The following is a 27500-nucleotide window of genomic DNA, read 5'->3' on the forward strand; positions in this document are numbered from 1 at the left end:
GATGCAGAGTCAGACATCATTTTATCACTTATCTTGCACAGGTCAGATTTCATTTCAATCACTTATTAAGCAGTCTGGTTTCATTTTATCATCCTTTGGTGTAAAGTAAGGATTCATTTTATCACTTATGATGCACAGTCACATTCCATTTTATCACTCACGAGGCACATTCATACAGTCAGTTTCATTTTATTTCTTATGATGCACAGTCAGATTTAATTTTAGCTCTTATATAGATACCCAGTCAGATTTAATTTTATATCTCTCATGGTACACGGTCAGATTTAATATTATCATTCATGGCACAGTCAGATTTCATTTCTATTATTTATGATGCAATGTCAGATTCCAGTACAAGCAGATTTCACTTTATCACTTATATGCAGTCAGATATAATTTTATCACTGATGACAGACAGATTTCAAACTTTCAAATTTCTCATTCAATCTACACCATTCCACAAGACAAAAGCTTATGATAATTCTTTTTTTCCATTGATTTTTTTAGGATGTCTCAATCCGTTTTTGGAAAATTTCCCCATCCCTTCGATTAATTTTTCTTAACATTTTCAACTCACTAATTCATTTCTAGACTATCACCGACCTTATACTAAATGTTAACATGACTGACCTAACAGATCTTTGATTAATTTTTACTAATGATATCTGTTCCACATGAACCTTAATGTTGTTGCACAAGCTCATAAACTTTTGTTGTTTCTTAATGGAAACTGCACATACATCTTTAGCTCATTTCTCATCTAATCTTATCAGTCCACCTGTACAAATACCAGCCTCAGTAGTTTTTATCGTATTTGAGATTAAGTTTAGTCCAGCATCGTGCGTCTGGCATGGCTAGAGGTGTCAGCCACCGAAGCATCTTCACTTGATCACATCTGGGCAGCAGCTGAGCACTTCCCAGTCGGGGCTGATAGTTTCAAACTCCAGAACATCGAACGTTTTTTAGAGCATTGTAATTCAGTACCTGTCGTAGGTATAAGCATCATTTTAATAAAATCTCTGTTATATACCAGCCAGGACCTGCTCAGACAGGTCGCCTAGTCAATTACGTCATCTTTCGTCTATGCATTAATAGTTTGTTTCGATTTTGTATTCATTTTCTTTTAATAAGTCTACCAGCAACCAAATTAGTTATCAGTGTCAGCTATTTAATTGAAAAATACAGCCTCATACATTATGACCACTGTAAACTTTAATGAAAATTAATCAGAAGACTTTGGATATTGAATAAACGAAAAGAAATTTGTCCTCTGGCAACCTATATATATTTACAATAGTATTAAATATTTAAGTGTCCTTAGTTTACAACCTGTAAATGATGGGCCATGGCTCACTTCACCTGGGCGACGCGAGTGATTCATAGTTAATTCCTCGTCTGGCCGATCTATCTTAGTTGGTTCTGATACCAGCATTACTGACAGAGTAGTCGTCATTTCAGACAATAAACATATCTCAGAGTAACTGGAAATTAAACAAAAATGAAGTCTAACTCTTAAACGGGCTTGGACATGCGTCTAATATGCTACAAGTTACAACAGCAAAGCAGTTCCATTCTTACAAACGAAGAAAACGTTTTCCTCCAGTTCAGAAGTCAACGCTACATTTGAGTCTACTCCCAGTCAGCCTGAAAGATACCGTCATAGAAATATCTACTGCGTGCTAGTAATGTCAATGTCAAGGTTAATGTGATTGTCATTTGAATAAAAGGAAAAAGAATTCCCCTTCCCCCCCGGTCTCCATTTCTAGGTTTCAACACACACATTTAGGTTAAGTTTGAATTACAAGACTCATAACATTACTAGAATAATGTCCTCTTACATTGAACAATAAGAAAATAAAAGCTTATTGTGAATATTATACTTTCCAAAGATACAAGCGGACTTGGGTCGCTTCTTATGCGAAACGAAAAAAGTTGAAAAGTTATGTAATGTGTAGGGTGTAAATGTAGGGTGGTATACATAAATAGTCTACGTATATTATATTATAGTATATGTATATATATATAATATACGTATATATCTCTAATTATAGATATAAATATAATTATATATCATTATACTATCTAATATATATATATATTAGTTACATTTATAGATCGTCTTCGTCTACCCAGTAAGTGAATTAATTGTATTTTGCATTTGTAAAACGGCAGCCATTTCCTGCCAAATCTCAGCAAGTGATTTTTAGTTAAACGTTGGGAAATACCAAAACCCAGCCAGCCAGAGGTAGGGAGTTCCTAAGGTTTGGGGGAAAACGAAAATAGACTCTTTGCCAGCTTTAGGGAGATGTTATCTCCAAATGGTTAAGGATTGTAGGCAGACTTGGTACTTCTTAGGACCGTATATCTAAGCTTTTTCTTTTTCCTGTGAACCCTCATGCTGGCTGTTATGTTCTTGTTTCCAGGATTTGTTGCCCTGCCTCGGTTGGGGGTAAGCTGACCCCCAACACCCAGGCCAAGACACCTGGCCGAAACATAGCCCCAGACCGCTTGAGTACGTTGACCTCGGGAAACCGGATTTTGTCCGCAGCCATCCTTCCCACATTTAGGCCTATCCATGGCCTTACTGGCGCGCCAAGACGAAAACCCAGATCCCTAAGACAAAGCCGGGTTGCCACATTTTCTACAAAGAAGATCCACTGAAGCCCACGGCATCCAGGTAACTACGTTCCTTGTGAAACAGACATTATTGCCAGAGGTCCCATTACATCCTGATTAATCTAACTTTTGCATCCCCATGTTTCCCCAATTCAAACTCCTCCATTCCGCAAAAAGAAATATATCATTCCCTTGTTTCCTCTCTCAACTGACCTCATGGGCCAGCATGCTTCCCCTTGTTTCGTGATCCGATCCCAGACAAAGATGAACGTCATTAGCATAACCTCAGTGAAACATTTAGAGTTGTTCCGTTGCCCCAGTGTTATGAAGAACTAATTAACTACTAATTTGGGTGGGCAAGAAAAATCCTTTTTTCCTTTATCTTGGTTTAAATCTCGGGATCCGTTTTTTCCAGATTCCCACCTGAAGTCACTGTGCCAACAGTTCTATCCTGCCCGCAAAGTGTTGCATTACAACAAGATTTATGAAACCAAGCTTTTACTAAACAAATTACATTTTATAGCCAGCTATCCATTTGTAGAGATGGATATATGGGTCCCAAACACGGTCGGTAGGCCTGTTGCAATTTACTTTCTCCAGGCCAAGTAACGGAGCCCCATCTTGTAAATAAATAAGACTGATAAATAAAGTTAATTTACCGGAACATTTCAGCCTACCTTTTGCTAGTTCATTTAATAATCTGCTAAAAATGGTGTGGACTTGCTTACCAGCATCGAATCTGGCAGCTTGCTTTGTAAAAAAAGCTTGTAAATCGCGTTATTCCCTTGTTAAAACGAATGCTAAATGTTTTATTCAAATAAAACGCGCAAAAAACAAAGCACCACTTGCGGTAAAACAGGCGGACGACACACACTGGCTCTAACCGGTTAAGGTATTAACCTTTCATTTAATATGCTTATTTTGTATAACAAATATTATAGCTTAAAACGGTACGTTTTGTAAAGTATTTTTCTTAGCGAAGATGTTTTAAATTAAAGAGGTAAGTAAAGAATATTAAATTATTATATTGCTAACGGCCCGGCAAAGCGCCAGAGGCTTTATTTTAGCGGCAAGCAAAACAAACAATTTGGCCCCGCGAATTCTCTGGTGAATTTGATTGGTCTATTGTCGTGTATTGTCTGAGCCGTCACACTAACAAGCGTGTTGTACGAACTATGATGCCAGAAAGAAGTTACCAGATTCAAAACTAGGAAGTGCTTTGCCAGGGTTCTTAGTTAGCTTGTGGTTGGAAAAAGCCTAGCTAGTTACGAGTAATTTCTAACTTAATAGTTACGGCAAAAGTACCCGGTGTAAACAATTACTTTTGTCTTGATATTGTTAGGGGATTCGGGGATTCGTTTAACTTAGTTTTCATTCCAAGTGTTGGTAACCGCTTAGCTTCTCAGCTTAAGCCCTTTAAACGCCGGGAATAAAGGACAGGTATTAAACGTCGTAAGTCAAAATCCATTCCCCTCGCCGATTTAGTCCGATAATGGTTGATGGACGCTACCAACCGGTCCGCGCCCTTTTTTCAAAAATTCGTTTTTTTGAAAATTCGGGAAAAAAATACTTGAATAGGCCTACCAGCCCCCCCCAAAAAAATACTTTTGAAGTCACGGCGCCTTGGGGGATGCTGGGCAGTTCACGGAATCAAGGCGTTGTTTTGTTTATTGCTTTAATAATCGTTTGTTATCGCAGGCGCGCCAAGCGCGAAGTTTCTTTCCTTATCGCACTAAAAACAAGTATCAGTGAGCACATCTCAAAAATTATTCTCGTCACTTTGATGCAATTAACTTTTTTTGTTTGCCACTGTGTGTTTAAAGAATTATTCATTACATGAAGTATTGATATATGAAAATAGGTGGGCTCGGCAATTTCATGCACAATACAACAAAAAAATAGTGAGGATTAGTAACTTTTATCAATTTTGGAAATGTATTTCCATATAAATAACGATAAAAGTGCCAAAAATTTCAACCTTTATTGGTCAACTTTGGGACTTCTACCGAAATGGAGTCGAAAAATAAACGCAATTGTCAAGCTAAAACCGCTTATATTGTAGTTAATATTCAACTATTTGACCGTAATTTTGCAAACAAAATTGGAAGTCCTCTAAATGTCTAGCCAATAATTTGATTTTATTATGGAGTGAATTTATGAAAAAACATTTTCCTTTACGTACCTGCGCTAGGGTAACTCTCCGAAAAAAATATCCATACTAATTGCGACTTGTGGTAATGTTTGTTGCCACCATTTTAAAAATTAATTCAGCCCGTTACATAACAGTTTTGTAGATATGGAAATGTGCGCAATTTCTCATGCCACAACATGAGCAACCTAAAAACAAACAAAGCCCAGATGGCGTTGATAGCTTTTGATCAGTTGTTGAAATAGTTTTCAATCTAAAAAATAAAAAAATGGAATAAGTGACAAACAATTTACTTGCCACCGTTTATCCTCTCGGTCAAAATTTTGACCTCTACCGAAATGGCTCGAAAAAAAACGCAAATTGGTAAGCTTAAAACTCTTATATTTGTAGTAGTTAGTTCAATCATTTACCTTCATTTTGTAAGAAATTGGAAGTCTCTAGCACAATATTTCGATTTGATGGTGAATTTATGAAAAACAATAATTAAATTTTGTTCCTTTACGTGAACCGATCATCGCTCGGTAAACTCTTCCGAAAAAAATGTTACGGGTCGCGATGTGGCTTGAACGTAAGTTTTGCAACATTTCTTTTTTTTAAAGAAACTTTAGCCAGGTTACATAAAGTTTTTATATTATGGAAAACAATGTGCGCAATTTTCATGTTAAAAGTACAACGGAAATAAAAATTTAATCTTGAAGATTTGTTAGCTTTATTTTTCATTTTCAAAATATTTTATCAATAGTAAATCACGATAAATAGAAAAAAAAAATAAAACCACGTGTCGGTCAAACTTTGACTCTCAACCGAAATGGTCCCCCCCTAAAAACACAAACGACAATTCTGTAAGCTAAATGCTCTTATATTTAGTAACATTATTGTCAAGTCATTTGTACCATTCATTTTGCAACAAATTGGAAGTCTACTAGCCACCATATTTTCGATTTTGGTTGAATTATTACTGAAAAAAAAAAGAAAAAACTTTCCTTGCCCTTCCCTACCGCGGCACGTCGGATTGTCTACCGACGCCATAAATCTCCTGCCGAATTGCGGTACATGCGAATTATGTCTCGGAAAATTTGCTTCCGTTTATCACTATTAGGGTCATTTATCATAGAGTTTTGATATATTAAAACAATGTGCTGGCAATTTTCATGGGTAAAACAATAAAATGAAAGATATTTATTTGAAAAGGTTGTGAGCCTTTTCTTCATTTCGAAATATTTATGCATAATAAATCACGATAAATAGAAAAAAAGAATAAACCACGTTACGGTCCAAACTTTGGACTCTCAGCCGAAAATGGTCGAAAAAAAGAAGAACGCAATTGTAAGCTTAAAAACCTCTTTCTTTACAGTCTCGTAATAACAATTCCAACTTTTTGATTTCATTTTGAAACCAACATTTTGGAAAGTTCTCTAGAACAATATTGAGGATTTACGGTGAATTTTTGTTTGAAAAAAAAACTATTTTTTTACGTTCGCCCAACGTTCTACGAATTTCGTACTATCGATTTTTCTCGTGATAATATTTTCCGGTGTTGCTTTTTTGGATTTTGTTTTACAATTGTATTCATATTATTCAAAAGAATGATTGCAATGTAGTGTCACAATACAAACGAAAAAAAAAGAAAAAAAGAAACTCGTTAGCCTTTACCGATTTTTGCCAACAGCGTGAGTTTTAATACAATTATGTATGAATTTTTTTTTTTTGTTTTCGCTGCCATATATCGCATTATTTACATTGTTATGATAATGAAGTAGGTTAATTTGCTTACAAGGTTTCTGAGATATGATTATGCAACAAAAAAAAAATAATAGAGGAGTTGATAGGCCAAGAAAAAAAATGGAAACCTAAAAAAAACAGGAATCTGTAAAACCAAAAACGTAACAAAAAATGTAAAGGAGAGAGGGTAAGCGCGCTTCAAAAGGGGAAAGGTCGAGTTTTGAAGAATAGTGGAAAGAGAAATTATATTTTTAACCGCGCATGGTGGCCCATTTTTTAGGGCAAAAAAAGCTTGCAATTTTTCTCAAAAACCGAAGTTGTAGAGAGCGGAAGGCTCACGAGGTTTGTGTGCAAAAGGCCAGGCGCTCCAGGAACTTCGGGGGAGGGAAGGCGATTTTTGTTGGATTTTTGGTTTAGCCCGCTTCTGGCGGTTAAGGGTCGGTATTAAATTAAAGACGCCACTACCGGAACGAAGAAACGCATAAACACAAATACGCCTGCATCCCAATTCTGCACCTTTGAAACTTTGTGTACCATTGCGCCTGCGCTGTCCCATCCAGGCCTTCCGATTTTGCACTCAAAGCGGCAAGCCATGTTTTTTATGCCCGCCTTTAAGCGCATTATCTCAACACGATTTAAGTCAAAGTAACGGTAAGTCTTGAAAGGTTTGAACGTCAAAATAATTAGTTAATCTCCGGGTACTAGTATCGATCTATGCGTTGATGCCAGAGGAAACTTAAACGGTAATTCACCTTGAATAAAGAAAATTAGAATTTCGATCGCTTGTAAATCGTTTTCGCTTTTACAGAAATGAGCCTGTTTCATTGAACGACACGCTGTAGCCACGCTTTGCCCAAACCCGCTCCGCACAAGTTTCTCACCTAGCAATTGCTCACTCGCCTCGCCTGAGCGGAAACAAGTTTGTACATTCCACTTCGGGATCTTAATGTAAACCTTTTTCCAGTTTACCAAATGGTTGCTAACATGCGTTTTAAAAAATCCTTACCGTCATTTTGACCTTGTCACAAGGAGGACCTTAGTAACATTCTTACGTAAAGTTAACTGTAATCCATCAAGTAGAATAAAATTACAAGAATTGTTAACGTAAAATATGCGTACTTTGTGTGAAATTCATATTGGAAACACAAATCGATTTCATAAGCGCAAGACTGCCTAACCCGTTAACGTAATAACAATGTTCCCGCCGACTAAGTGCGTTTATGTCGTTTTTATAAATCATATTCCAAAAAAAAAAAAGCAATTCTTTCCATTACACGGTTAACGTTAAATAGTAAATCATTTAACGCAAAGGCAGTTGCGTCATATTAAAGTAACACATTATTACGTTCAATTCAATACAAGGGAGTTTTTCTATAATCATTTTCACCCTCTCCGAGAGAGAAGAGAGAGAACTGAGAGACGAGAGAGAGGACGAGAGAGATAGAGAACCCATTATTGTCCAGAAGCCAAGAGTACTTCGGTCCATGTACTTTATTAGCATTGCAGAACTCAACATTATTTTTAGTCTCTTGTTGGTCTTTCATTTACACTGAGGCGTGATACGATAACGCCACCTGTGTCCATTGCAGTTTGCCAACCAGCATTTATTTATTTCATTTAACCGAGTACTTCAGCGAGGGACTGGAGCAATTTCTAAAACTTACCATTTACCTGTCGTTCTGCCCGAGGTAGTCTTTTGCATTTTTTCCTGTATCACAAAAACAAGACTTGCGTTATACCACGCAAGCAAAACCCGCCCGGCCAGTGTGCCCACGCAAATTCGTTTACTTCCATGACAGGGGAACGTCGTTACCAGTTTAGGAGGATGGTCCACCCCCAGTGCCCACGTCAGGTCCTTATCCATTTACAGTGTCCACATTATTCTTATGGACCACCTGTCCATCGACTGGCTGCTGAAGTACTTCCCGCCACCTTTTGATACTTTTCTCCTCCTCCGCCATTATCACTCTCGCCACGAACAGGTAGTACCATTTTCATTTCAGGAATTACTTGAGCTATATCTGCAGTTGTAAGGTTCCGGGGACACCACCAGCACGATACCAGTGCACTCCAAAAGGGGAACGCCGCCTTCCTCATAAGTGCCAGTTGCACCATGTACAGGCCGTTACAGGTAGCCATTCAACCCCTGCATGGCCGTCCGTTACGTAACGCCCAATCAATTAGTTGTATCCAGCTTTCCCACGGAGATCACCCAAATCAATGGGAACGCCTCCCGCCGCGAAGTGCCGCAATACCTGCACTTACTAGTGCTGTCTAGCAAAAAGGAACGGCCTTCCGCTGAAGTGCTGCGCACCTGTACAGACATACAGGTAGCCCGTAATACCTGCGTTGTTCCGGTCCTAGGGAAATACGCCCATTCATTAGAGTATCCATCCCTATTTCGGAGATTACTCAACCAACGGAACGCCTCCACATAGAGTGACCGTTTGCACCATGTATTGGACCTTGAGCTATGGTTGTAGGCCCATTTCCACGCGTCTCCTAAAAATGCAGGAACGCCTTCCTTAAGCTTGTGACGTACCACCGCACACTCCATATTATTGTTCTCACCTCCATCAGAAACGGTTCCCATTCCATTCCACTTAAGTACCCGTTCCCGTGGCCATTAATTTTCATTTTCATCGAGCCTTTATACTGCAGCATTAAGGGAAAAATGGAAAGGCTTTCCAGCTGCTTACCCCAGGACTTTTTTGGCCCATAGACTCTAGAGAAGCTCAAACTCCCTGATAAACTCTTAGGCAAGGAGGCCCGGTTTGTACCACCTGGGCCAGCCACTTGGACCAGTGGAAATAACGGGTGCAGCAGGCTGCCGCACGCCAATGTCAAGAAAAGGAAAGAAAGGGAAAACCAGAGAAGAGCCAAAGAAGCAAGCAAAAGGAAAGGAAGAAACGAGCAGAAGAGAGAAAAGAAGAAACATGGAGCTAGCTCTCATGGGAGCAGGAACATCCAAAATCAAGCGGGGCGTAGGAAAGGCCCATAAGGGTAGAGTAATCTTAAGTCTCCAAGCCACTCTGCCACAGCTTCGAGCCCTGCACCCGCAATGCTGTCTTCTTAGGTCCCGCCGTCTACTGGTCAGCCTGACACATCTTTTCTATTTGGGTGAGCCTGGTGGCCTGATCCAGTGACCCTCCGATAAGAAATTCCTTCTGACCGCATCCTCTTAAGCCTTTTCTTTACCATTTTGTTTTACCGGCTACCATCCTCCCCACTCTGGAAGGAGGTAAGCCCCCACCAGGTTGACCCCCGGACTTGCTTCCGAGGGTGGTTTCAACGGAGGTTGCCTTAACCTACCCTACCTCAAATCAACTTGCCAGAGAGGGACTCTTCACCTGTGCCAGAGCCACACATCGGCCCAAGCCATTGGTGAACTCCACAGATTCGCAACCTGTGGGGCCTGGGGCAATCTCAGCCTTACTGTCCAGTTGCACGGAAGGGAGTTTCGGGAAAAACAAGTTTCCTGACCGAGACTGTGGGCCGCAAGGGTCACATGTCTGCCAAACTATGGAGGGCGTGCGCAAATTTTAATATTCCTTGCCATCGCAATGGCCGTTGACCAAATTCCTTGTTCCACTAGGGAACCCCACGCTAAGGGCCCTATAACCACCGTCGCCACCCTCCAAAGCCATTGATCCACGCCAAGCCACGTTCAGATACTTACCGGACCCCCCCCCCCCGATTCTTGGCGCTTCAAATCTCCCTGATAACTGGAAGATCGAATCCCCCGACCGGTGGGGCTAACATCAATAGACATCACTTAATAAATCCATTGAAGGTCTCAAAATCATTATTAAGCTTGTATCCTTGCCGACCGTTAAAACAATTGAGAGTCACCAGACCTCCACTTCTCCAAAAGTATGTACATGTTGCAGTTGCAAGCTACATTTCACCAGGAAGGTTATGGACCTCCTCCTAGGGCAAGGACATGAAGTCTCCCTCGCATTCCCCCCCCCAAAAACCCTAAGGGTCCTAACCCTCAACAAAATCCTCCAAAAAGCAACGGAGCATCATCGAAATTCTACTTCCTCCAGGGAACGATACATCCGACCAACAGTCTCCCCCATTACCCAAGGCGGGGAAGAATTGATCATTCAAACTAGTTCCGTTGCAAAACCTGCAACGTACTAGGCACTCCACGGAAAATTATTGGAATTTATCGGCTTAGGTGCCCCTAGCCAACTACCAGCAGGCGGACACTGACCCATATTCTACAAGGCTTCAGCCTTCCAAAAGAGACAAGGAGCCTCTGGCTTTCCCATTTGCCAAAGGGCGCACGCTTGAGACGGTATTGGCACCCATCCGGTTACCAGTGCACAGGTCCAAGTCGACCTTCAACTCTCTGCCCCCCCAGTGCCCAACAGGAAACTTGACCATCATGCGCCTGGCCCCTGAGCTAGCGCTGATGTCCTAAACCATAACTCAAGGATCCTTTCTACAGGAGATGCCTCCAACAAGCATTGGAGCTTACCAGCAGACCCATGGCCAATTCTCCAGCCCCAATCATTCTTGTCTTCATACCGTTAACCATCACTGGGTCGCCCTCCGAGGATGAACCGTTCGGCAGACCTTACCTTATCATACCTCCTCTGGGAAAACCAAGGAACACTGCCCCGACAGCAGAGTCAGCCTGGAGTTTTCCCCTTACGACGGCTGTCGCAGCAGCTGAAGTGGGAGGGCCCTCCCCTGCAGTAGGTTCCATCTCTTACGACGGTCGCTGACAGATACCAGAAAGTAGGGTGTTCTCCCTGCAATACCTCAGGCTACCAAACTGCCTCTCTGCTCAGGACGGCGTTTCTCTGGCCTTACCCCAGAAGTCGGTGCCTCCGTTCTACTCCTAGGAACTGGTATAGCCAGGTCCTGGATGAAGAATAATAAGAAGAAGAAAGGGACATAACAAATCCATTAACCAAACTAACCAAAGAGCCACAGGCTCTCCTTGACACCTCGTGCCCGAGGGTCAAAGGTGTCACATTCATTTGCAGAGTGATCCTGGCACCTCCTACCCAGAGAGGTAGGCCAGAGCCTGAGTCTTCTGCCAGTAAAATAAACCTAACCTTAACCCCTAGAAAATGTGAATACTAATAACTCATTTGTTTAATGTCAATTTACTTACCTCATTGCATTTCCATCCTGGCAACTCCACTAACCACTTCATCATCCTCACGCATCATTTACCTCACCCTCATGTATTTTAAAACAATTCCGGCGGGGACCACATTACTGTCTGTGCATACCACAGGACTCTGGGAACTGATTGCGTCTCGAATTAACTGTAATGAGTCGGTTAGGCTTAAGATGATTTAGTACCAGGGCATTAGGGTAGAATAGCCAAGTAGAATTTTCCCAAGTAACCTGTATTCTAGGGGTAGGGTTAGACTGTCGTCCACAGGGACACCCCGTAGTTATTACTTAGGCTAGATTACATTACTACATTAAGTTAGTAACAACTTAGGCATCTCTTGCCTATTAAGGTTAGGTAGGCCACTGTAGTTAGCTGTATCGCTGCTCTTAAAAACTTCAAGTTGAGAGTTAGGAGAACTGGGCTAGTCGAGACGATCAACTTATTTAAGCCAAAGGACCTTCAACGCCCAAAAAGGAGTGAATGCCTTCTTAACACAGGGGGAGCTGCTTACATTTATAGATCTTTTGTTCGTCTACCCAGTAATTAATTAATTATTTTGCTTTGTAAAACGGCAGCCATTTATTCCTCCAAACATATCAGCTGATTTTTAGTAAAAGCGGGAAAACCCAAAAACTGCCAGCCAGAGGTAGGGGAGTTCCTAAGTTGGGGGAAAAATAGGACTCTTGCCAGCTTTAGGGGGACGTATCTCCAAAGGGAGGGAAGGATGTAGGCCAGACTGGTACTTCTTAGGCCTATATCTTAAAGCTCTTTTTTGTTGAACCCCTCTGCTGGCTGTATGGTTCTGTTTCAGGATTTCGCCCTGCTACGTGGGGGGTTTAAGCTGACCCCCAAAACAACCAGGGCCCAAAAAAAGTGGGGGGGGACACCTGCTAACTGCCCCAGAACGCTCGAAACGTGACCCCTCGGACGGATGTCCCGCAGACCAGCCTTCCCACATTTAGGCCTATCCATGGGCGTTACTGGCGCGCCCCCAAGAGACCCAGGAACCATCCAAGACAAAGTCCCATGGTGCCAACATTTTGTACAAAGATCCACTTGAACACCGGCCATCCAGGTACTACGTCTTGTGAAAACAGCCATATTGCCAGTCCCTTACATCCTATTATCTATTTTGATACCCATGTTCCCCAATTCAAACTTCCATTCCAAAAAGAACTCATCCCGTTGTTTACTCTCACTGCCTCAATGGCCGCACATGCTCCCACCTTGTGTGATCGTCCCAGACAAATGAAGTCAATTGTAATACCTCAGTTTGAAAACATTAGAGGTTCCTTTGTCCCCCCCAGTGTTAGAGGAATGAATTAATACTTAATTTGGGCAAGAAAATCCTTTTTCCTTTCCTTTATCTGTTTAATCTGGGATCCTTTTGTCCAGATTCCCACCTGAGTCACGTTAGGCCAAGTCCTCTCTGCCCGCAAGTGTTGCATTACCCCAAGATTATGAAACCAGCTTTTACAAATCACATTTTAGCCAGCTATCCATTTGTGAGAGATTCAAATGGGAGGTCCCAACGTGTGGCCCGTTAGCATTTTATTTTCTTTTCCAGGCAGTACGCGCCATCTTGTAAAATAAATAGCTGTAAAGTAATTAACCTGAGCTATCAGTCAAACCTTTTGTTGGTTCATTTTCATCCGCAAAGCTAAACTAGATTATATATATCTATATATATATAATATATATAATATATATATATATATAATATATATAATCTATATATAATTATAATAATATATATATAGATAGACAATATATATACTAAATACCTCACACAACCACATACAGCCACCAAACACACACAATATATATATAGATATATACTATTAAGTATTATATATTATAATATAATGTTATATATATATTCTATATATTATATATATAACTATATAATCTATAATATATATAATATATAATCATATTATCTATTATAATATATATATATAATATATTATATAGATTATATATATATATTATTTATATTTATATAATATTCAATGTTGTAACATAAAAACATATAGAGATATATACAATATATCCATGGATTTATCTCTTTATCTGTATTACCAAATAGATAGGTTAAATTGAAACAAAAAATATAAACGAATCGGTTGCAAATCAAAAAGAAACAACATATTATGAACTTTTCCTAAAGTATTTGCTGGCAATTTCACCTTTAGAAAATTCTGCTTATTTCTAAACATAGAAAAATAGAAAAAGGTAAAGTTGACTCACCAACATTATTGTAAAACACAATCCTATTTTCTTTTGTCTAAATTTCTCCTTATGGTTAAATAAACGAAAAAGGAGAAAGTAAGCAGTTCTATCAGAAAACGTCAGTGGCTTTCACATTATTAATTTTTCCACATAAGCTTCACAGAATTGTGCTTTATACCCATGGGAGAGGAGAGAGAAGAGAGAGAGAGATGTAGGAGAGAAGAAAAGAAGAGGGGGGGAACGGGGAGGGGGGGGGGGGAAAAATAGAGAGAGCTAACGCAAGAAGAAAGGGTTATGGAAGTGGGAAGAAATGAAGGCGGTGGTGTTTTTGAGGGCTGAGAAGCCTTTCTGTCCTTTTGAGGTGGATCCTCTGAACCACAGACCTTCAGAGATCCCAGAGGAACAATAAATGTTTTCTGATCGGCCACTGAGTTTTCGCTTCGGTCAATTATGGTGTCCGACGGTAACTGGAGTAATGTTTATACCAACAGGTACTGTCCTCTTTAGTAACAATCAGGTTACTAGTAAATATATTTGCGGCATTCTTTTGAAGGTAATAAAGTGAAATCTTAAATAAATGGAATGGGAAACTATTGTTAAAAATATGGCTTTTCTGGTTGACGTCACCTCTCGCGTTAATATGCCCGCAGGCCTTACCCAGGTTTGTTTACTTATCGACACAATCAAAAGTATGAGTAATTAAAGATCCTTTTAAAAATATGGACAATGATTTTACGTAGCAAGGTTCTTGGAATGATAGGCGAATTTTTGATTTTTTGATTTATTCTTTTTTTTTCTTTTTTTTTTTTTTTATATTATTAGGTTTTGAATTTTTTCTTACTTTCTCTAGGTTTTCTGTTTTGATACAATTTACCAATTTGAAAAAATTGTATCTTACCGAAACGGAACTTAAAAAATATATTATTGCAAGACGAACTGTTTTGTCTGGTTTAGAACTTACGACACTACATTAAAGCAGGGGAAAGTTTGAAGATGTAAACAATCAGTCCACGTTTCAAGTTTAAAAACTAATCTTTAAAATCGTTTCTCAAATAAGGAGTTTGAAAACTGACCGAATGTTCGTTTATTTCTACGCAAATGAACGGTTTATGTAGCTATGACAGGATGTTAATTACTTTTTTTTGTTATACGGCATTCAAGATTTTCTTAATAATAGTCAGATCACCTTAAAGGACACCTAGCAAATTCTTACACAATAATATTTCTTATCGCCTTGAAAGCCTATTTCGTCGCGATTCCTTCCTAATATGTATCCAAACGGGAGCATTTCTTTTAGGTTTTCTGTAAAAAAGTAAACAATGGAAAAGGGCGTTTGCCTTGTCCGGCAGCAACTATTTCTGTCAGTCCCTCGATCTTTAAAAACTGAACCGAGGATTAGAAGACTGCAAATTTGGAGTATGTTGATCATCCACCCTCCATCATCAACATAACCAAATTCGCTTGCCTGTAGCTTTAGTAGTTTTATTCTAATTTAAGGTTATCCATAATCATGAGATCTGGCAACGACACAGGGACAGGCCCCCACTGGGTCCGTGGGTTAAAGTTTCGCATGGGCAGCGGACTCCATAAATGCATTTATACCGAGACCACCGAAAGAAAATAAATCTAGTTTTTGGTGGCCTTGATTGTCTATTGTACAGAAAACTCGATTGGCCGAAGAAAACCTTTTTATACCTCATATTTCCACCTTCATTTCACAAAAGTAATTACATAAAATAACCACACTTACTTTGCTTCTGTCGTGCATTAACTAGCATACATGACGTGATAAACACTTCCTCACTTTTAATTATTTATCGTCCGAATGGCTCGTCCAATTCAGAGCACATTTCGAGAACACTTTTATTTTCATTCATTTCAGGCACTTCAACCAGAACAGTCATGCCATTTATACCTGTCGCCTACCTCATATTCAGATTCTGCAACAAAACTAAATTTTACTTTTTTTATCAAACCCAGACTGGAGGAAATTCAAGTTCATCCAGAAACACGTTCTTTACCAGGTTATATTTCCCCAGATCATACGCAAATGTTAAGGCACGTTTTCGCACTAGCTCGCCTTAATTCATTAAGAAAAATGCTCGGACTAACACATCTTTACCTTTGCATATTTCGCCACAGCAGTTTTCCTAACCGAAAAAATGATAAAAAAAGAAACCTCCTCTGCATTTTTGTTTCCAATACGACCTTCATGGAACTTTTTGAAGCAAAGTAAATTTGTAAGTAAGAAATTAGATTAAATGTTATTCTAATAGTGACCTCGTCATTCGAATAGGTGAATGTATACTCTAATGCGGTAATATACCAGAATTTTTTATGTTAATTCAGTTAGCTTCGGTTATCCAGGAAAGAACAGAGAGCTTGTCTGTTTGTTTCTTCTGCCTTTTCAGCCGTTTTTCTGGATACTTTTTCCTCCTGTTATTACTCTGGTTTATGTATTTATTCATTAAGAAAACAAACAGACAGACGGACAGATCTAAAGACAGCGAAGGGAAGCTGCTAAAATTTCACGTCTTAATTCGAATTCCAGAATATTTCCGTGGCAGAACGAAGCCGAGAAAGGCCAATAGAAAAATTGCCAAAGGCGAAGCCTTTCTTTTCTGTTATTAAATTCTTTATATCAGTACCTGAAAATCCGAGTTCAAATGTATGTCACAATATCCACAGAAATGTATAATTCTGAATACTTGGCCCAAAGCTCTAACACTAAAGAAGAGATAATTGTCCGAAATGCTCAATTGAGTTTAAGTTTTCATATGAATTTATACCCATGTGGAGATATATATATATATATATATAATATATATATATATATATATATATATATATATATATATATAATATATATATATATATATATATATATATATATGCATACATGGATGAATTGTATCACGGTGATTATCCCATCACCGTGATTCATAAAGAATCATTAAGCTACAAATGTCCTTTAATATCCAATTCGCTCTACCTCGGAAATATCATATGTTAAACGAAAGGGAATTTTTTAGTCGATAAGAAATTCGTCGTTTCATGGGCTTGAACCACGGAAACCGAGAATTCAATACGTACAGTTGACGCCTTAGCCCACAAGGCTATCAAGAGAGGTATAAATCGATACCGACTCTCACCTACAAAGCCCTGTCGAGCTCAGGTATTTGTTATGAGAGTCGATATCAAAACACCTTGGCCATGATAGCCTTGTAGTGCATTTGTTACACGTAGCCATATTATGAATTCCTTTCTATTATGATTCTCCCTTGTAGACATCTGGAAACAAAAGAGGATCCACAACAGAGAGGAGTACAGGAATTTAGGGAAGTGGTGTAGCCCAGGTATCAGCCAGGTTTTCTCTCTGTTGACAGTTAAACAAGCGGAAACTTGACCCGACTCAGCCTTCAAAAGTACCCCATTGCTCTATAAATTTATTTGGTTATTCAAAACTGAAAATTTTCACTGTTCTTTTTCGAGCAAAATGTCCGATATTCATGACAATATATATATATATATATCTATATATATATATATATATATATATATATATATATATATAGATATATATATATATAATATATACATATACATATATATATATATATATATATATATATATATATATATATATATATATATATATATATATATATATATATATATATATATATATATATATATTATTTGTGTCTGAGCATGTGTGTATATGTCTGACTGATAACGAATTCACTTTAACTTTGAATAACTAACAACCGAGAAATTATGTAGAAAAAATTATGTCCACCGTGAGCAGAGATAATCTATAGTTTGAAGGCTGGAACTGCGAAAGTAGTCACATTTCTGAATCAATTATTCTTCCTTAGTCTTACTTTGTAGACCACTTTAAAACTGACCAAGTAGACTAATTATGTGAAAAGATTAACAAAATTTACTGACGTAGTATCTTAACGTATGGTATTCAGATGTAAAATTATATACCCCTAGATCAGGCAACCATAAGAGTTTTTTGAAAAGTCAGGCTTGTTTCCAACTGTAATTCTGCACTGTGTTTTTCGTGACGATGCTACATCTATCTGCGGTGCAGTCGCACTTTGAAAAGTATAGTCACTCTTATAAGTTCATAGATGTCTCTCGGCAATAAAGCTGAATTCCATCAAACCCCTTTCTGGACAACGGGTCTGTATAGTGACATAAGACAAGCACAGGAATCTTTCAACAGTAGAGTTAGGTAGTTGAAAACTTGGCCAGTTTCGCACTCCCAGACACCTGTCATCTAGAAAGGCGTGAAATGAAAATCTCTCTCACACTCGGACATCCATGAAACTTATTGAGTGACTGTACTTCACTTGTGAAATAAATAACGTTTAATAGATTATCTTCTTGGCAAGAGAGAGAGAGTACAATGCTACCATTCCGCGAAAAATAAGAATATAAGAATTTGCAGTTGACACGCATCATTTCCCTGTAATTTACAGGATAAAAAAAAAATGGAAATGTTAAGACACGCTACCAATTTCTTTTAAACATTAAGCAATGAGATTTGTTTATTATTCTCCTATGAAAATAAAGGTTAATACAACATTCGTACTTCAGATTTGCCTTATCCAAGTACAGGTTAGCTGGGATAACCCCGCCAGGTTTATACAAATATTTGAATAATAAGCACAAAATCACCACGCGCATACAATACTCGAAACTTATATTTTTAAGTAAATCCAGTTGTTTTCACAACTATAGTAACTGGGAACTTCTAAATAACAACTTACATATACCTCTAAAGTAAAAACTCTGACATTCAAGAATAAAATGTTTACAGAAAAAGGAAAATGTAGAAGGTTAAAAATGGTACCCTCTGGTAACACGAATCTGTAAGGACAACGAAACACCAGTGTTGCAAACCCAACGACTGAGAAAAGAAACCATGAACGTGCGGGAGAGGAGATGAATCGTTTTGACCTCTTGTGGGACCATAGCAGACAATTCTCGTCCCCCCCCCCCCCTCTCTCTCTCTCTCTCTCTCTCTCTCTCTCTCCAAATATTATGGAAAAGTTGGATTTTTTAATGTCAGAATTTCTGGAAATGAAAAAAAGAACAACATACCAGAAACAGGAAAGAGACATGGGAAATCCTTATTATTACCCATATTAAATGAAGGAGAAAACAACAAACCATCACAGTGATGAAATACGCAGAGTTTAGTTACGAGTAACTCAAAAAGAAAAATAGAGTAATTAGAAGAACTAACCCAAATTGAAAAGAAAATATGATATAATGAATAAGTAATGAAACCTGGTATTCCTAAGAGACTGGGAATGATGATCGAATAAAAGGGTTCCAAACTTATAGATCAGATAGAAAATAATAGGAATCAAGGGGAACCGCAATATATGGGAAAGACAAAAAAAACAAGGAAAAATATATGAAAAGTATAGTAACTCAGAATGTGAAGTAATAGCGGTAGAATTTGAATCTGAAAAATTAATGAACATAGTAATATATAGACCTCCTAATACTAAAGAGTTTGATTTAATAATAGAAAAATTGGATGATATATGTAGAAATCACAAGGACTGGACTCTTCTCCTATCTGGAGACTTCAACTTTCCTTTCGTAGACTGGAAAGAACGAATAGGAGAATATAAAAAAGAGAGTAAAAGTAAGTGCGAGATAAGAGGCAATTCGAAAAGCTATTAGATATGCTACTAGAATACAACATTCAACAAATAAATCACCTGCCAACAAGAAAGGAAAATACTTTAGACCTAGTATTTGTGAATGAGATGAATCATGTTAAAGAAATAATAGTTTATAATGCTAGTATTTAAGACCATAATGTCATAGAATTAACACTCCATTCCAAAGCAAGTGAAAACAGAGATAAGCAAGAAATGAAAAAGTGGGAAGGATATGGAAAATACAACTTCTACAGTAAAAATATAAAATGGTCAGAAATAAGTGAAGATTTAAACAAAGATTGGGATAACATTTAAGGGTAAATACGGAGATATTATATAAAATATTAGAGAAAATAGGGGATAAATATATACGGAAGAAGAAAAGTAAACATCAGTCATGCATACCAAGAGACAGAAAGATCTTGTTCCAGAAAATCAGAAAGTGGAAAAAAGGTCTTGCAAAAGAAAAAAATGCATGGAAAGTTATAGAACTAAAATGTAAGGTAGAAAATGCAGAACAAAAGATTATACAATCAAAAGAAAATGAAAAATGGGACTTGGAAGAAAAAGCCCTAATAAATATCAAGCAAAACTCCAAACTATTATACTCATACACGAAAAAGATGAATAAAAGAAGAATAGAAATAAGCCTTCTAAGAATTGAAGGGAGATTAACGAATGAAAAAAAGGAAATTTGCAACATATTGGCAGAACGATATAAGAGAGAATTCACCCCTAGAATAGATAATGAAGATAATGATATAGAAGTAAAGGACGAAAATAGTGAATATTTAGCTGACATAGATATTAATGAAGCTGATATTGTGCAAGCTATTAATGAAATTAAAAATGGAGCTGCAGCAGGGTCTGATGGAGTTCCTGCGATTTTGTCAAAGAAAGTAGTTCATTCTATCGCAAAGCCACTTGCAATATTATTTAGACAAAGTGTAGATACAGGCAAGATTTATGATGAGCAAAAATTAGCATATATTACCCCTACATTCAAAAGTGGATCAAGACTAGAGGCAAGTAATTATAGGCCTGTGAGTCTAATATCACATATTATGAAAGTGTATGAAAGAGTAATGAAGAAAAATATTATGAAACATTTAATAAAAAATAATCTGTTTAATATAGGACAACATGGTTTCGTACCCGGAAAAAGTACACAAACCCAACTGTTAGCCCACCGTGAAAACATATACAAAAATATGAAAAGCGAAAATGAAACAGATGTGGCTTATCTAGACTGTGCAAAAGTTTTTGACAAGGTAGACCATAATATATTAGCGAAGAAAATTAGAAAACATAATATAGTAGATAAAGTAGGAAGATGGTTAAAAGAATTTTTACACAACAGAAAACAGATAGTTATTGCAAACGATGAGAAATCGGATGAAGCTAAGGTAATTTCCGGTGTGCCACAAGGTACGGTGTTACCTGCATTACTGTTTGTTATTATGATTGCAGACATAGACAGTAATGTTAAGGACTCGGTAGTGAGTAGTTTTGCTGATGACACAAGAATAAGTAGAGAAATTACTTGTGATGAAGATAGGAACGCGCTACAAGGAGACCTTAACAAAGTATATGATTGGGCAGAGGTAAATAGGATGGTATTTAACTCTGATAAATTTGAATCAACAAACTATGGAGACAGAGAAGGAAAGCTATATGCATATAGGGGACCTAATAATGAGACAATCACAAATAAGGAAGCAGTTAAAGACCTTGGTGTGGTGATGAATAGGAACATGTTATGCAACGATCAAATAGCAATTCTATTGGCAAAATGTAAAGCAAAAATGGGTATGTTGTTACGGCACTTCAAAATAAGAAAAGCTGAACACATGATTATGCTTTATAAAACATATGTTCGTAGTCCACTTGAATATTGCAATATGATATGGTACCCACACTATCAAAAGGATATTGCACAAATAGAGAGTGTACAAAGGTCCTTTACAGCTAGAATAGAAGTTAAGGACCTTGACTACTGGGAAAGACTACAATCCTTAAAATTATATAGTCTAGAAAGGAGAAGAGAACGCTACATGATAATTCAGGCATGGAAACAGATAGAAGGAATAGCTGAAAACATCATGGAGCTAAAAATATCAGAAAGAGCTAGCAGAGGTAGATTAATAGTGCCCAAAACTATACAAGGAAAATTAAGGAAAGCATACAGGACATTAATCCACTACGCACCACAATCGATAATGCAGCGTCTATTCAATGCGTTGCCAGCTCATCTGAGGATTATAACAGGAGTGAGCGTAGATGTGTTTAAGAATAAGCTCGACAAATATCTAAACTGCATCCCAGACCATCCAAGATTGGAAGATGCAAAATATACCGGAAGATGTACTAGCAACTCTCTGGTAGACATTAGAGGTGCCTCACACTGAGGGACCTGGGGCAACCCGAACAAGATGTAAGGTCTGTAAGGTAAGGTAAGGTAAGGTCTTACTCTATGACTGATATAATAACATGTCTGAGACTCAAACAAGAGCTGTCAATTCTCAGTGCTCTGCATGTAATTTTTTTTTTTTTTTATAAATAGTGGATTTCATTCAAGCATGTCCCAAGTCACAAAAGCACCTGCTAAACCAGTTCCTTCCACCACAGAAGTTCTCCAGTATCTTGCAAAGCAATATCTGTCTCATATAGAATATGGAACGATTATTGAACATGCTTTAGTTAGTGTTAAATGATCCGATCCGTCATAATGAAGCATTTTACGGAAATTTCAATGAAAACAGTGGTAAGTAATAGCATTTCTCTCATTTTGCGGGAGGAAAAGACGCGGGGAGGTGATTCACCTTTTTGTTGGCTTAAGAGAAAACGAGCTTACTGCAGTCCTAAAAATGGCTTTTATTGGTTGCTACCTGCGTTAATTTTTTCGCTGTGGAAAAAAAAAAGATCCTTTTGTGACGAAAAAGGAGAAACACTCATACCCTTGAATACGGCGCTACAAATAAATTTTTTATTCTCCCTAATTAAACCGTTCCCTTCAGCTTTTACATCAGTGTTCAATGGCATAAGGAGGAACGTTTATGCCATTTTTTTTTGCGCATTAAATATATATATATATATATATATATTATATATATATATATATATATATATATATATATATATATATATATATATATATATATATATATATCAAGCTGACCAACCAAGCACTGCCTGGGAAAACTCTGAATGACGACCTGCTTGTAGGGGGAAGGAAATAGGAAAGGGTAAGGGAGGGGAGGGGTTTGTGTTGACATGGAACTAACAGTTCTATTTATATCCTATGAACATTCACCCCTGAAACATTCGTGGGTAAACAGACAAGTTATATATATACACACTCACACACCCCTCTCTCAAGATAAAAGTAAACAGGGTCTTAAGGTTACTAGTTATATTTTCCTGTAACTCAGCTTTATCTGTGTTCTTCGTATATTCTTGTTGCTTTGTTTGTTCATCCCATCCAATCTTTTACATATACCAGGTAAACAGTTGCAATTAAAGGTAATACTTATGGACTTGTTGCTTTTGATAGCAGAGATTATGATGCCTTCATGTTTTCTCATCTTCAAAATACGTTACTGTGTCGAATGTATTGCTTTAAATTCTTATTGTCAGTTTCAGGTTAAAGCTTGATCTATTCCACGACTTTGAAAGGAAGGAGCTGGTGATTATTTCGAAGATCTTCCGTCATTGTACAAGGCAACGTGTAGAATCTACTGCATAGATCTTTGAACCTATTTAATCAGAGGACGAATACTGGTGGGGGATGGCAGCTTGTGGACCGCATGACCCCTTCTAGTTTACTATAAAATTTTTGTTCATTATATTATCCAATACCCATTAATATAATTTCGTTTTTTTTACGGAATACTTACCATGAATCATGACTTCAAACATAATTTGCAAGCAATATACTGCAGTAAAATCAGTTAAGTACATTATAAACATAATCCAAGAAATTCTAAATTCTCACCATATTTCACCTGAATTCTCTCTAATGACTATGTTAGATATTGAAATGGAAAATAATTATACTGAATACTTGGATAGTTCTAAGTAAATATATATATATATATATATATATATATATATATATATATATATATATATATATATATATCTAATGTATATATTTACTTGATACAAAATGTTAATATGCAAACACTGTGCAGTTTATGCTCTGTTATATTAACAAAGTAGTTAATAAAATCTTTTGTTAGGACTTTTTTCTCAACGAGAAGGAATTTTAACCTAATCTCATTATACCCCTCTCTCAAGATAAAAGTAAACCAGGTCGTAAGGTTACCAATTGTATTTTCCTGTAACTAACTTTTATATTTGCACTTCGTATATTCTTATTGCTTTGTTTGCTCACTCCATCCAATCTTTTTCATTTGAAAGAAGAAAGCAGTTCGACTGCACTCATACATCGGAATCAGCACTCGTACTCCGTACGACTGAATAGTTGTGGGTGTCTCATTGCAATTATCTTGTACTATTTTCTTTTATATTGAAGGCTTCCATTTATAAAACTTGATTTGTTTTTCTCGTTTTTCTAATACTTAGAGAGAGAGAGAGAGAGAGAGAGAGAGAGAGAGAGAGAGAGAGAGAGAGAGAGAGAGAGAGAAATCATCACCACTAGCTTCCTTATTTTAATTACTTTTCGGTCTCACGTCAATTTCAAAGATGTTGAGAAAGCTCAGAATTCTAGTGAAACTCGAAAGTCAGTTTCAAGTGTATTAAATATACGTATATATATATATATATATATATATATATATATATATATATATATATATATATATTATTATATATAAATATGTATATATAGATATATATATATATATATATATATATATATATATATATATATATTATATATATATATATATATATATATATATATATATATATATATATATATATATATATATATATATAATATATATATATATATATAGTATGTGTGTGTGTGTGTGTGTGTGTGTGTATATATGTTTATGTATATATTTGTTTGTTAACTAAATATGCTTCTGAACCGCTGGAAATACTTATAATGAAATTATATGACCCTGTTTTCCAAAATTGTTCCACTTAATTATCAATTAAACTCATGGTGACGATCGTTTCCCATAATCTATTGCACTTTGGCGATAATTATTGCTTTAATTTGTCACACATAACGACCATTTATTGAATGACATAAACAAGGTCAATGCATTAACAGGAAATATTTGTGATATATTTGCTTGGCGAGGTAGTTAAATTGTCAATCAACAAATATGGAGTTAAATTTGAAATTTTGTGAATTAGGGACAATTATACGAAATTGAATTAACAAGCTAAATATTTGAAGAGATAAAGAGCGAAATTTACCAGCACATACTATGTCCATGACTGTGTACCTGTCAATAGTAGTAACACCTATATGTATCTTTTTCGTGTATATGGTGAAACTTTAGCGTTGGAAGCTGTATCTTTTTACTTATACGCAATTGATGTGTAATCGTTTCAGCCTGGAAAATGTATCAAACTGATACGAAACGTCGGCGCTAATAAATGGATGAAAGGCAGAACGCGTCTCCCTACTCCAATATGATTGTCCCTGAGTAATTGCTCCTGTCTCCATACTTTTATGCTGGATTGACCTGCTGGACTGCGATTCGCTGGCACCATGATTTTCGCAAGCTTCCTCTTTGCCGCCCTGTTTCTCCTCCGTCTTCGCTCCCGAGGAGTGAAGGATTTCCATTCGCTAATACGAACGAGATACGATCCACAGCTTTTAGCCAACTGCCGTTTCTTGGAGAAACACACCAAGAAATACAACAAAATCAACATCGACCTCAAATTTTTGAGATATTGTCAATTCAATAATATAGTGCCTAAGTTTATAAAGTTCAAAGTTTACAAAGCCTCCCTGTACAGCTGTGAGTTTTACACTGATGCTACTAGGAACCTCCTTGAGCTGGAAATACTTTCAAAGACTTCATCGCGCACATGACCAAATGACGAGATTCAGGACTGGTGTACTCAGTTCGCTGACATTATTGGACTCTATCATTTTTAACCATTTATTTAATAAGGCTATTTCCTCCTTTGTTCGGGCTGTTGAAGATAGACATTTCACAAAACTTCGAAATTTAGGCATTACCGTTCCTTTATTTAATAATAAAATTCATTCTGTGTTCAATTTTTCCAAACGAATACTTTCGAAGAGAGAGGAATTCCTACTGTCCTTAGGGTTAGACTTTTGCCTCCCCAACTATCGCCCAAATTATCAGCAATTCATTTTGCCTCTCGAGATACTTTTTTACAGAGAATAATTAAACTTCCCTTTTGCAAAAATATAGAGTTTTTAAGATCACAATTCTCAGCCCTCGCCCACAGCTCTTTTAATAATCTTAAAACTAGATGAGCTCCTTTTTTTACCAAAAAAGATTGGCATTTTGAAAAACCTAGCCAAAGATAAAAATGTAATAATTACTCGTCCAGACAAAGGTAAAGGCACAGTTATCCTTGACAGACATGACTACATACAAAAAATGAAGGACATTTTAAACGACTCTTCAAAATTTACCAAAATTGGTGACCCAGACCTTTACAATATTATTAAACCCGAAGATAAAATCAACAGATTTCTTAGAACACTAAAACACACCAAAGCAATAGATGAAAATAAACTCACCAAATTTCCTGTCCCTTTACTCCAACCACTGACTCACAACAAATATACATTAATAAACTTGGCCTCCTTTAAAGGTGACATTATCACGCAGGACTCAGATCTGTACATGGCAAGCTTTGACGTGGAATCTCTATTTACAAATGTTCCCGTTGTCGAGACTATCAACATCATTTTAGACAGGCTATTTCCCACTGATGATTGCTTGTTGAACAATTTTAATAGAACTCAATTCAAGTTGCTTTTAGAATTAGCCGTGCTGGATATGCCCTTTGTTTTTAATAATACGGTTTTTAAGCAGACTGAGGGGATGGCCATGGGAAGCCCTCTGGGTCCTACTTTTGCTAACATATTTATGTGCTCCCTGGAGGAGCGAGCTCTAGATGTATGCCCACCTTTTTTCCGCCCACTCTTTTATAGACGCTACATAGATGACACTTTCTCCTTGTTCAGATGTAATTACCATGCTGATACCTTTCTTGAGTATTTAAACAACCAACACCATAACATTAGATTTACGGTTGAAACAGAAACACAGAATTCACTTCCGTTCCTTGATGTGAGGATATCCAAGGACGAGTCTGGCTTTCATACTGGTATTGATAGAAAAAGCACCTTTACTGGCCTGGGGACCAATTTTTATAGCTCATGTTTTTTTTAGCTTTAAAATGAATTCCGTGTCAACTCTCCTCCATAGAGCCATTAATCTGACATCAAGTTGGTCTACCTTTCATACTGAAGTGACTTTAATTGCTGATTACTTTAAGGATAATTATTTCCCCCCAGCAATTATTCATAGATCCCTTAATAAGCTACTTAATCTGAAATTCAATCCACCCCAAATAGTCCATAGTGTCCCCAAGCTCCGTATGTTTGCTAGATTTCCCTTTCTCCATAATGATAAATTTAGGGAAAAATGCATCAACCTATTCAATGAGCAATTGCCTGCCCTTAATTTAAAACTAATTCCCATAAACCCCCGAACTATCAGCTCACTCTTCCAATTCAAGGATAAGATCAGCCCTCTGTTTGCCTCCGGTGTCGTTTATAAGTATAATTATATTTGCTATAGAACGGGTTGTCGACTATCAAATCCAGAACAATCTAACATAAGAAATCACAGTAAAGTTGCAAAACACATATAGATGCCAGTCATTTTAATATTGTATGAAGAACCCGACATATAGACGAACTAACCACCCTTGAATCAATAATGATTGAGCTAACTGTACCTTCTCTTAACCACCA

The sequence above is a fragment of the Macrobrachium nipponense genome, chromosome 16, assembly GCF_015104395.2.
Source record: "Macrobrachium nipponense isolate FS-2020 chromosome 16, ASM1510439v2, whole genome shotgun sequence".
NCBI lineage: Eukaryota > Metazoa > Arthropoda > Malacostraca > Decapoda > Palaemonidae > Macrobrachium > Macrobrachium nipponense.